The sequence below is a fragment of the Symphalangus syndactylus genome, chromosome 16 (assembly GCF_028878055.3).
Source record: "Symphalangus syndactylus isolate Jambi chromosome 16, NHGRI_mSymSyn1-v2.1_pri, whole genome shotgun sequence".
NCBI lineage: Eukaryota > Metazoa > Chordata > Mammalia > Primates > Hylobatidae > Symphalangus > Symphalangus syndactylus.
Window position 1 is genome coordinate 12,906,002 of NC_072438.2, and position 12,963 is coordinate 12,918,964.

At 55.1% G+C, this 12,963-nt stretch overlaps 1 long non-coding RNA gene across 1 annotated transcript; it reads right to left on the reverse strand.

Annotated features, from left to right (window-relative positions):
* Nucleotides 1–6,221: 6,221 nt before the first annotated feature.
* LOC129464673 (uncharacterized) lies at nt 6,222–11,048 on the reverse strand. The gene is made up of 3 exons (XR_008651658.1): nt 10,361–11,048; nt 9,710–9,787; nt 6,222–6,490 (listed from the first exon to the last, which is right to left on the reverse strand). It is a non-coding gene; the product is annotated as an uncharacterized lncRNA (long non-coding RNA).
* Between the last annotated feature and the right edge of the window lie 1,915 nt (nt 11,049–12,963).

Here is a 12,963-nt window from a genome sequence, read left to right on the forward strand (position 1 = left end):
TTTCTACGAATGATGGTTTTTCTTGACCTTAATTTCCTGAAGTCTGATGATTTCTGTTGATCTCATGTGCTCAGTTTAAACACACACACACACACACACACACCACACACAAACACAACATACACACACCACACACAAACACACACCACACACAAACACACCACACACACACCACACACACCACACACACACACACCACACACCACACACCACACACAAACACACACCACACACAAACACACGACACACACACCACACACAAACACACCACACACACACCACACACACACCACACACAAACACACCACACACACCACACACAAACACACACCACACACAAACACACCACACACACACACTGCACACATACCACACACACACCACACACAAACACACACCACACACACACACCACACACAAACACACCACACACACCACACACATACTACACACACACCACACACACACACCACACACCATACACAAACACACACACCTCACATACACAAACACACACCACACACACACACAGCACACACACAAATACACCACACACAAACACACACACCACACACACCACTGACACGCACACACCACAAACACACACCACCCACACAAACACACACACCCCACACTCACACACACACAAACACACACACATGACACACACATACTCTAAATTTGCACTTTTTTGGATCTGCAACTAAGACCGCAATGAGGATCTGAGGGCAGCGTAGGTCTCTAGCCTGCACTCTGACACTTGGACCTAAAACCTTCTAAAGTAAATGCTGCTAAGATTCAATTCCTCGGATGAGTAATTAAAAGAGTCTGTGGTCCCCAAGTCCCAGGACAAGGCACTGGGGGTCTGCATGTCCATCCTAACGTAATCCACACAGGTATCTGGCTTCAAGTAAGAGGCTAAGTCGTGCACGTGTGGAAAACAGGAATGACACTAACGAGAAGCACCCTGACCTCACTGACTCTTGGAAGAATCAAATGAGCCAAAATATGTGTAAATACTTTGAAAAGCATGAAATTCTAATATCCCTATAAGATAGAGGCTATTTAATAATGATTACAGTAATGACTCCAATAACCTAAAAAATAATGTCACCTGCCCACTAAGAAGTCTCATTGTTTTGAATCAGGTTTGGCTTTCATCTGTGCCCTCTTTGTCTGCTCTAGGTGGCATGGTCCAGGCTGCCCTGCTCCTGCACCTGAAGATATACCTGGGACAGCCTCCCTAAGCACTCTTCTGGCTTAACTCCCCTGCACAAACCTCTTCCATGGCTCCCCATTGCCCTTGGGCTGTGGGCCAAAGCCGATGCCTGACATGCAAGGTCTTGCACGTTCTGTCCCTTGCTCCGCTACCCCCACCAGTTGTTTCTTGCTAGTCTTGCGTGCACACAGTCTACTGCAGCCCCCAAATGGGGCTCGGGGGATTTCAAGCTTTCAGGCCCTTGCTTAGATTGAGCTTTTAGCCTGGAATGCCCATATCCTCAAACTCCACCAGACAAAAACCGACTTCTCCAGACTTCAGCCCAGGGGCACCTTCTCCTTGGGGGTTGTCTGTTGACCTGGTGCCCAGATGGAGGTGACCTCAACCTCTCTCTGTGCCTCACTTTGCCTTGCAGGAAGTCCACTGGAGCCCTCACTCTGGGCCCTCATCCTTTCCTGCCTGACCCCCGGCCGGACTGTGAGGCCCTAGTGGTGGCCTGTGTGCGCATGGTGGCTTCCGATGGCAGAGCGCGTCTGTGCACCGGCCCTGCGGAGAGCCTTCCGTGGGTCACCAGCTCCGTCCTCACAGCAACCTCACACAGCAGGCATCATGCTGGCTCAGGCCCACAGGGACCAAGGCTTGGGGAGGCCCGGCGGCACAAGGGGGCCTGGGGTGGAGCACCTCCTGGCCAAGTGGGAGCCCTGGACACACCCCCTCTGGGAGGCACTCAGGGGTCTTTGAATGGTGCCTGCAGAACGAGTGAAGGGCAGCCAGGGAGAGGGCGCTGCTCCAGGGCTTGGAAGGCCCCAGATGCTCTGAGTCAAGAACTCGAATCCTTAAACTTCACCATCGCTCCAGGAGGCTCACGGTTCATTCTGCAGCTGCCTGCACGGCCACCCCCCGACTGCAGCTCCATCCGTTTAAAATGGGGGCCACTTTATTGCCCAGCTTCCCGGCAGCTGCTGCAGCTGCAGGGACCAAAATTGGCTATTCCTGCTGCTGGCCCAAACACTGGCTGGGCCCTGCCACCAGCAGTCAGGGCACCTTCCACGACATGGCGTCGTCGAGACGTGGCTTTATCTTAGCAAACCCTGTCTGTCCCCGTGGACTGAATTCAGAAGCCAAACTGCAGAGCCCTGGCCCATGGCAAAACTTTCCATCTTCAAAGCGGAGTTGCTGGCAACCAAAGAGGCGGCCCATGCCGGCGGGGGTGCTGGCTCCGGAAGATTCTCTCTGGTTGGGTGCTGAGCTGGTGTGTGTGGCTGGCGTCCTGCCATGTGGTGTGTCCATCCCTGCCGCAGCTGGTCTGCCTGCTGGAGATGATCACACCTTGAACGTGACAGTCGGTGAGGGTACTGACATGCGGGCGGGGCCGCTTGTTCCGCGAATAATATTGTCCTTGCAATTACTGTGATTTTAAGACTCTCAGCTGCGGGACACTTACCGTTGATTTTGTTGGAGTGAAAAATGAATTTTAGCTGGTTTCAGTCTTATATGTGATTTAGAGAAATTTCCCATTTCAGACAAATAGTTTAAGAAAATGACTAAGCATCACTTTATATAACAACCATTAAGATAATTTGACACTCTGTTTTGATTCAGGGTACAATATTCTATGAGAAAAGAGACATTCTCTGCTTTCTTAAGTACTTCCAAAAGACTGAGTTAAATCCCTTCCCCAGTAAAAATGAAAGGCCCGGTTTTCCATCTAAGTATTCAAATTTAGCTGAAGCAGGAACAGAGTTTCCAATTATTCAGCAGCCTCTTCAAAGCACAGATTTTATATAAGGAAAATGACTGACATTTATTGAGTGTTTAGTTTCAACCAGGCACCATCAGCCTGTGAGACAGAAGCTGCAGTGACCCCACAGGAGGCAAGGAAGAAGCTTGCACCATCACACATCTATTAAGCGACACCATCATGCCGGAGCCTGGCGGCCTTCCTCGGAGCCTGGGTGTGTTGCCGCCAGGCTGTGCATCCCCTGTGAAGTCCGGGGAGGCCAGGACCCTGGTGCCCTCTTGCAGGCGGGGGCAGGAAAGTGGAGGCGTGGAGGTGAGGAGGGCTTGCGGCAGGCCGGACTTCCCTCCCTCATGCTGTAGGTCTCAGGCCATCTTTGAACGTGCAGCCCTGACCCACCTACTCACCTTCCAAAGGTTCCTCGCTGCCCACCTGAGGTCCAGCACCTTGGCAGTGTGTCCGGAGGGTGCAGGGACTGTCCCAGCCCACGTCTCCAGCAATTTCCCACTCGCATGGGCAGGGGGCTCTGGTGACCAGGATCCCTGGACCATCCCTGCTTCCACGTCTGCCGTGGCAGGGGCCCTGTCCCGGGAGCAGCAGGCCTAGGGAGCCCTCACTGCTCCTGTGCCCCCCGCGGAGAACATCGCTGCCTCTCCTTCCTCCCGCGTGTCTCAGATGTGCCCTCTCTGCTGTTCACACCAGCCGGGGTTGCTTCACTCTATTCCAGTGATACCCCTAGGCGAGACTGGGGCCTCCTGGTTCCACCTTGTACCTCCGGTGCCCGGCCCAGGGCAGGGGCTCACTGGGCAGCTGTAGAACTGGCCTGGGTTGATGTTTATTAGGCACCCAGTGAGCCGCCGAGCCATGCACCCTGGTCCAGGCTCCTCCTGGAAGAGATGATTCTTTCCCCATCAGACTGGCCTTGGCCACCATGTTGAAAGTCAGTGGACAGAGACAACAGGCCTGTTTGTGGCCCTCAGGTCTGCTGCACAGGTCTGGCTGTCTCTCCCTGCGTCACGCCACGCCGCCTTGCTGCTGTCGCTGTGTGCTCGGCTTGGAAGCCGGAGTCCTCCTACTTGGTTGTTCTTTCTCAAGATTCCCTTGGCTCTTCTGGGCCTGTGTGTTTCCACATGTGTTCTAGAATAATTCTGTCCCCATCTGTCTGCAACAAAGTCAGCTGAGATTCTGATGGGGATGGTGAGGAAGGTGTAGACCAGCGTGGGGGCATCGCCAGGCCACTTCTTTGCTTTACAAAGTCCACGTTCTAGGGTTCTGTCAATCACTCATTCGTCCACTCAGACATCACTTTTCGCTGTAGGGCTTCAGTGCCCAGCACTCTCACTGACCTCAAGGTGCCCAGCCCTGCGTGGGGGGCTGGAGGCAGTGAGGGTGAGGGCAGGGGTCAAGGCTCCTGCAGGGTCTCCACCTGGCTGAGTGGGGGCCGGTGCCAAGGAAGAGCTTTCTGGGGGTGCTGCAAGCAGGAGAACAGTGGGACAGGGTGGGCGGTGTGGGTTCACTCAGCCGGGAAATCTTCAAGCCAAGGGACCTGCGTGTCCAGGAGGGGCCTTTCCTCTGCCTCACTTCTCTGAATCTATAAATGACAAATACTCCTTGAAGACATCAAACAGCCATCATTTCTCTAAATATTTACACAAGGCTTACATGACTAATACATCAAAACAGGAATTCAACAGTTACATTTCCCCAGATATGTAAACATTGATTACAATCAAACTCTTCTAAACATTCAGTTAAAATCATGGAAGTAATCTATCTATCTCCTTATTGCTTTCAACGCTTCAAAAGCAGAACACACGGTTTTGGATTTCAAGCCTAAAAATCCGGTGACATAGTGGCCTGTTAATATTCGTTTCATTGTCTTATCTGTTCTTTGTTCCCTCCTTCCCCTTCTCCTGCCCGCCTCCCCCTCTGCCTCCCTGTCCTCCTATCTCCTGGAGCCATCACTCCTGGGTGACATTCTGGTGTTACAGTAACACCTGCCTTCACTGACACCTCCTCTGGTCCTGCAGGGTGTCCGTGGAGTCTGGAGACCATGACATGGACCTGGAGTGTCTCCCAAATCTGCAGCCCCCGTGCAGCTGAGCTTCCTTTCATTGTTCAAGTTCACGGCTTATGCTGACAGACTCTTTGGGCTCTCATCTTTCTCTGTTTTGCACCCTGGTGTTTTCTTTAGGATGTGTGTCTGTCTGAGTCACTTTGGGCTGCTGTAAGAATACCACAGACGGGGACCTTAAATAATAGCTCTTTATTTCTCACAGTTCCGGAGGCTGGGAAGTCCAAGAGCAAGGGGCTGTCAGATTTGGTGTCTGGTGAGGGCTCCCTTCCTGATTTGCAGACAGCGCTGTTTTGCTGTGTCCTCACATGGTGGAGAGAGGCCGTGTCCCTGGAGTCTCTTCTCATAAGGGACCACTGTGGGGTCCCACCCTCAGGACCTCATCTGACCCTAATCACCTCCCAAAGTCCTCACCTCTCAAGACATGTGATATGGTTTGGCTGTGTCCCTACCCAAATCTCATCTTTAATTATAGTTCCCATAATCCCCATGTCTCGTGGGAGGGACCCAGTGGAAGGCAACTGAATCATGGGGCGGTTACCTTCATGCTGTTCTCGTGATAGTGACTGAGCTCTCAGGAGATCTGATGCTTTTGTAAGGGGCTTTCCCCTCTTTTGCTCCACACTTCTCCTTACTGCTGCCATGTGAAGAAGGATGTGTTTGCTTCCCCTTCTGCCACGATTGCAAGTTTCCCGAGGCCTCCCCAGCCATATGGAAATATGAGTCAATTAAGCCTTTTTTTTTTTTTTAATAACTTACCCAGTCTCAGGTATGTCTTTATTGGCAGTGTGAGAACGGACCAATACACCATCCCACAGGGGATCTGGTGGGGATGCAAACCTTCAGTCCACGGGAGTGCCTTGTGGTTTTCCTCCCTGGGGTTCCCTGGCCCAGACTGCTATACATGGACTGGTCATTAGCACTGGCAGGTATCTTGTCTTGGGTGCTGAAGGACGGAGCCTCTGAACAAGCTCTGCCTTTTGGGATATGGGCTCGGGCAGGCCACCCTGGGGGCACCGTGGTCTCTGGGATGTGGGGGCAGGTTCTGGAGCAGGCCCTGCCTTCCTACTCTTAACACAGACACTGCTGTCTCAGTTTCCTGCAAACGCTCTTCTCCTCTTAGAAAAGCAAACGTATATCCAACCTTTATAAGCAGATAGAAGCTTAGTTCAACAAATGAACTACCCGTGTATATTCAATTTCTCCTGTTTATTAAAATTAATAAAAATGGGACATGTTGTATGAGACTCTTTACTGTCACCATTTCTTAGGTTATATCCGTAATGGAATGAAGAGAACCCTGGATGCAGCAGCTTGAAGGAGCTGGACAATTGTTGCTCCCACGTAACAATCCTGAACTGATTGCTTTAGGCTGATGGTCATGGCCACTCAGGAACCCAGGTCTCCCCATGTTGCTCCCACGCCGAGGCCATGGCCACCTGGCAGGTGCAGGTCCAGCCTACGGGGAGTGGAGAGGAGTGAGAAGGATGCAAGGCCAGTATCTCCAGCCCCATCCAAGCCTGGATGTGGCACAGGCCGGAACAGGCTCCTGGAGCACCTTCACGGCTGGGCCTGGGTTGTGTCCAGCAGGGCAGCCCTGGCCTCGTTCCCTCCCTAGGGAGGAAGTCTGCAGCCCGCACCATGAGGGGTGGCACGCTGTGTGTTAACTTTCCTCCTGTGAGGAGCCTTACGGACCGAGAGACCTTCTGAAACTCAACTGATTTAATTAACCAGTGTTGTAATTGTTATTGTTTTTGTGCTCAGATTATTATAACTTGGCAGGAGGGAGAGCCTTCAAGCAGGATGCTTTGTCCTTCTGGAACAAACCCTGGTGTCTGGAAAGCATCCTTGCTTTCTGGCAAAACAGGATGTTCTAGGTGTTTCCAGCTATTTCCTCCCTAGGATGTGGAGTCGGCGGCTCTCCAAGGATCCTTGCCGTCTTCCATTGCAGAGGAGACTCCAGGCACAGGAAAAAGTGACCCATGGCTCTTCGTAGACATAGTTTTGGAAAAAATTGTCTTTTTATAAATATCAATAATGTCCATAATTTTCCCAATTGCACACGTAATGCTGCTGCCGCTCTTTTCCCCAGTACCATGGCCCTGTCACATGGCCGTGGGGAAGGCCGTGATCTCGGAGCCTGCAGCACAGGAGGGCTGTGGGGAGGTGGAGGCCGGGGGTTGCAGCTGCACTGATGTGCAGGGGGCTGGGTCCAGGCCAGCTTTCCTGTCTGCACTGCCTCCTTCATCCCAACCCCCGTCCTGACCCTGTGTCCCTGGAGAGCTGCCTCAGGGTCACTGTCCAAGGGGCCTCTGCCCTGGTCACAACCTCCATCCTGTTCTTGTGGTTCCAGGACACCCTGCTGAGCCCTTGTGGACCTCCATGGACCCAGCGCGCCCAGAGCCACAGAGCAGAGACGTGTGGCTTCCAGGGCCTTGCTCAGAGCAGGCTGCTGGGACAAAGAGCATTTCCTCCCTTCCTCCCTCCCTCCCTCCTCCCTTCCTCTCTCCCTCCCTCCCTGCCTCTGTCCCTTCCTTTCCCCCTCCCTCCCTCCCTCCCTCCTTTCCTCCCTTCTTCCCTCCCGTCTTTCCTCCTCCCTCCCTCTCTTCCTTCCTCCCTCCCTCTCTCCCTCCCTTCCTCCCTTCCTCCCTTTGTCCCTCCCTCCCTCCCTTCTTTCCCCCTCCCTCCCTTCCTCCTTTTCTCCCTCCCTCCCTTCCTTCCTCCCCTATATTCCTTTCTCTTCCTCCTTCCTTCATTAATTTATTACCAAAAACTCCTTCTTGAGCACCTACTGTGTGCAGTGTAAGAGGCTAGCCTGTCTGGCTGAGCTGAGCCTAAGGCAGAGGTGACCCCTCCTGAGAGCTGCGCCACTCTTTTTTTTTTTTTTTTTTTTTTTGAGACGGAGTCTCGCTCTGTCGCCCAGGCTGGAGTGCAGTGGTGCAATCTCAGCTCACTGCAAGCTCCACCTCCCGGGTTCACGCCATTCTCCTGCCTCAGCCTCTCCGAGTAGCTGGGACTACAGGCGCTCGCCACCACGCCCGGCTAATTTTTTGTGTTTTTAGTAGAGCAGGTGAGGGCTCCCATCACACAGGAGGCTCTGAGGCCCGGCATGCACTGGCTCTGCTGCGGACTTGCCCATGTCCTAGGCACGGGCTCACACCTGAAGCCGAGCTCTAGCGGCCGAGACAGCCTTGACAAGGGCTGGCTCCTGCCAGCCAGAATAGAGGTGAGCCAGAAGCCCCAGGCTGCCTCCTGCAGGAGGGGGCGAGTCCGATGTCATCTACAGCGGCACAGGCACGTTTCCCAGGCACACATGCGCCACCCCCCCGCCCCCACAGGCGCATTGCAGGCAGCTTTCTGAGAGGGGACAGCACAGGGAAGCTGGTGAGCTTTGGCATCAGGACGACCAGGGAACCCCGGGCTGCCACCAGGGCACAGGCTACCAGCACTCTGCCTCTGTGCCTCTTATCCGTGACATGGGGCTCATACCAATGGCACACACTGCGGGAAGGACTAGGTGTGATACTCTGGGCCAAGTGTGGGCACGGGGAATCGAGAAACAGCTCGGTGGCCCACGGCTGCCGTCAGCATTGTCGTATGGTGAGGATTTTTTTTTTTTTTTTTTTTTTGAGACAGAATCTCGCTCTGTCGCCCAGGCTGGAATGCAGTGGCGCGATCTCTGCTCACTGCGAGCTCCGCCTCCTGGGTTCACGCCATTCTTCTGCCTCAGCCTCCTGAGTAGCTGGGACTACAGGCGCCCGCCACCACGCCCGGCTAATTTTTTGTATTTTTAGTAGAGACGGTGTTTCACCATGTTAGCCAGGATGGTCTCGATTTCCTGACCTCGTGATCCACCCGCCTCGGCCTCCCAAAGTGCTGGGATTACAGGCATGAGCCACCACGCCCGGCCGTATGGTGAGGATTTTATGGTTTCACCAGGATGGGTATATATTCTTCAGAGAAGGGCGGACACCCGGGAACCCGGATCCCGTCCTGCAGCTGTGGAGCCAGCGTACCTCCCACCGCCCCAGGGACAGGCCCAGCTGCTTGTTCCGGGATATGGGACTGCAAATGTTGTGAACTTCCCAGGGGACTAAGAGAGGCCAGACGGGGACTCCGAGGACAATGGGGAGGTAGGGAGGTGGGGAGGTGGGGCTCCAGCTCGGGGGGAAGCATGGGAGGGCGGGGAACTGAGGTCCCCAAAGTCTTCTGCAGACCCTGAGATTCTGAGATGTATGCTTTAGAACACGACAATGGCTTAGTGACTTTCCCTCAGGGTCAAAGCCCCCAGCAGAGTCAGCATCCACGCTCCTAAGTGTCAGGTGCCTCTGGGCCGCCTCTCTGCGCTGTGCCTGCCCCTGCCTCTGCCAATGACCTACCCCTTAGGTTCTGGCAATAGAGTCCCAGGCTTTCTTTACACCAGGGCCAGGGCTGCTCAGATCTCCTGACACAGCCACCTGCTGGGCCTCAGGGACACTCAGACACCTTCGCCCTGGAAAGGCCACCTGGGTTTTGGAGACAGACAGGCACAAATGTGGCTCGGAACTCTGCCTCCCTGGAGCTGCCTCCTGACCACTCTGGGTCTCCATTTCCCACCTGTAGAGAGGCGAACAACAGCATCGGGCATGGGGCTGATGAGGAAAAGACCCTGGGGAATCTGCATGTCACAGGTGCTCACCTTGTGTTTCCGGAGGAAGGATTCTCAGGCTGAGGCGTGGGAGTGAGGAATCTGCAGGGCTGGGGCACCAGCAGAAACCTGCAGGGAAGAGGACCTGGTGTGAGGAGTGGGCTGCAAGGTGAGGAGTTCTGGGGACTAAGGGGGTGGGATCTGCTCTTCATCCTGGGAGGTCATTCAACAGGGGCCTGCCCCCAGGAGCAAGTCACCTACCTGCCTGGTCGCTGCTACGGCGACATAAACACCAACGACGGGCAGGCCCTGCTCTGGACGCTGGCTCTGTTTTTTAATCTTTCCCAGCTCTATTTTACGCTGTTTACCAGCATTTACTGAAGGACAGGTATGCCTTGGGCTGTCCACAGGAATCCTGCTATCCCCATTGTACAGGTGAGGAAACCGAGGCTCATAGAGTTTGCAGAACGTGCCCAATTCAGCATGCAACTGAGACGCCGCAGGGCGGGGTGGGTCTAGATGGCTCCAAACTGGTCTCCTCACTGCTCCATTGCTGCAGTGGGGACCCAGTGAGCACTGGGAGCCAGGGCTGGTGCGGCTGGAGCACAAGCACACAGGGCACATCTGCAGCCCTGCCCAGCTGAACGGTGCACAGCAGGCCAGGCTGAGAGCAGCAGGAGGAGCCCTGGGCTGGGGGTTGACCTTGTCCCAACGTCCACGTCAGTGCTGGCAGGCGATGGGCTTCTCTGCAGCTGGTCCCTCCTCTGGCTCTCTCCAGGTTCTGTGTGTGTCCTGCTCTCTCCTGAGCACCTGTCATGCCCCTGAGGCTTGCTCACTCCTCTGTCTGGGGGCTTGCAGAAGAATGCTTGGGCAGATCTCTCTAGCACCAAGGCCCTGCTTCTCCCCAGCCCATGGTTTCTGGTGTGGATCTGCCAGCCTTCCCGGTGAGCACAGGATAAGGAAAACCCGCAGCAGCCATGTAGGTGGGGCTTCGTGGAAGGCTGCGTGGGTACCCAGGCTCTCTAGGGTAGCCTATCCTGCACACAGCTTGGTGTGCACAGAGCTGACTTGGAAGTGAAATGGATGCACTTTTGTAGATTCAATACCCTGGATGCCCCACCCCAAGGGATAGATGCACCACAGAGGGCCTGGCTGGAACTTTCTCCAGACCACAGCAGGGACAGCTCTGTTGCCGGTGCTGACAGCAAGGCCTGGGGAGTAGAGGGAGCAGACAGACGCAGAGAGACGGAGGTGAGGCACAGTTCTTCTAGGACCTAGAATAAAGGAGAGGAAACTATTTGTTAAAAAATCCACTGCAACACCCCCAAGAGGCGCTGTTTGGTGCCCGTGCACTCCCGCTCTCCCTGCAGCTTGGAAGCTGCTGTGCAGTGGGGGAAGCCGCTGTGTAGTGGGGGAAGCCGAGACCCCCACAGCTCTGTTTTGCTCTCAGTGACAGGAAGCATGGTAAAAGCTCTGTGTCCAGCCCTTGCCCGAGTTACATCACAATATGAGGTGCTGCAGCTGGCCTGGGGTTCACTGTTGACTAAGAAAAAGGCAAGCTAGGAGCCGCAGAGTGAAGCCCAGGCTCTGCAGAAAATAGCGGCCGAGGGTGAGGAGGAGAGGAGGATGAGGAAGGTGAGGAGGTGAGGAGTGAGGAGAGGATGTGAGGAGGTGAGGAGTGAGGAATGAGGAGTGAGGAGGTGAGGAGTGAGGAGGTAAGAGGTGAAGAGTGAGGAGGTGAGGATTGAGGAATGAGGAGTGAGGAGTGAGGAGGTGAGGAGTGAGAAGGTGAGGAGTGAGGAGAGGATGTGAGGAGGTGAGGAGTGAGGAGGTGAGGAGTGAGGAGAGGATGTGAGGAGGTGAGGAGTGAGAAGGTGAGGAGTGAGGAGGTGAGGAGGTGAGGAGTGAAGAGTGAGGAGGTGAGGAGTGAGGAGGTGAGGAGTGAGGAGGTGAGGAGTGAGGAGGCGAGGAGGTGAGGAGTGAGGAGGTGAGGAGTGAGGAGAGAGGATGTGAGGAGATGAGGAGTGAGGAGTGAGGAGGTGAGGAGTGAGAGAGGATGTGAAGAGATGAGGAGTGAGGAGTGAGGAGAGAGGATTTGAGGAGGTGAGGAGTGAGGAGTGAGGATACAGGAGGTGAGGCGTGAGGAGTGAGGCATCTGGCAAGGGCTGACTCTGCAACCATTTCCGTGGGATCCAGGTATCTGCTCCTCACCTTGTTTCTTTCCCTGAAACCCTCAGGCTGCCCGCACAGCAGAAGCGCCCCAACCCCTTCCCAATTCTGTCCCTAGCCTGGTGCTGGGATGGCAGGACCTGAGCTTTGTGGCCTCTGAATCCCAGGCCCCCTGGACTTTGCCCTACAGTCCGAGCCTGGGTCACATGGTGCCCTGAAAGGCCTTTCCCCAGGCAGGGCAGATACGTGGGTGCCAGACAGGTCCTGCCAGGATCCCTGCTGGCCTAGCCCGGCCTTGTCTGGTGTCCGCTATGGGCGTCTGGAAGGGTCTGGAGTCCTGGGGTGCAGGGGATGGAGCAGAAACGGCCATGACAGAGAGGATGGAGATGTGGGGTTCAGAGATGTTGGAGGGGGCATGGGCTCAGGGCAGCCTGGGCAGGGGTTTCGGGACCCATCCTCCTCCAGACAGCATCTCCGTGTCGCCCATTTCCTGTGTTAGGAATCCACAGATTCATCGATTTCACCAGCATCTGCTGTTTAAGAAGAAAGCTCTGGACTGGATTTCTTGGCCACTTCCTCATCTCGGTGCATTGGAGAGGCGAGGCCAGACTCACGCCTGATCCAGCTCCCCTGACCCCGGCCCTGTGTACCTTCAGCTCGGCCCCCTCTTCCCACAGGCTTGGGACTCGCTCTGGGGGGCCCTGCTCTTCCCAGGGGTTCCTGGGGGCTTGAGGAGCCTTCTGCCTGCAGCCACAAGCGTTCCTGGGGGAGCAGCCTACCGGCTCCAAGCCTGGCCGACTGAAATGAGATTCAGAAGGGAACTTCATTGCCTCCTGCCCCCGAGCCCGCTTCCCTCACTCTAAATAATTTAGACAAACACACGTCTCTTTCACAGTGGCTGCCCTGAGCCCCTTTTATCAAAATCAGTCCTTTGAACAATGTTTTCAGAGAACAGGAGGTTGCCACGCGCCGTTGGATTCGGGGCGGATGCATCAAGCATGACGGGAGACAGCTGCTCCAGCCCCACCCAGCCCCAGCGGCTGCAGCGGCTGAGGGTAAGTCATCTCCGCCTTCTCCTAGCAGCGAGGGTCTCCTGCAGGTCCTGGCGGGCCGCTTGCTCAGTAGACTTACATGCA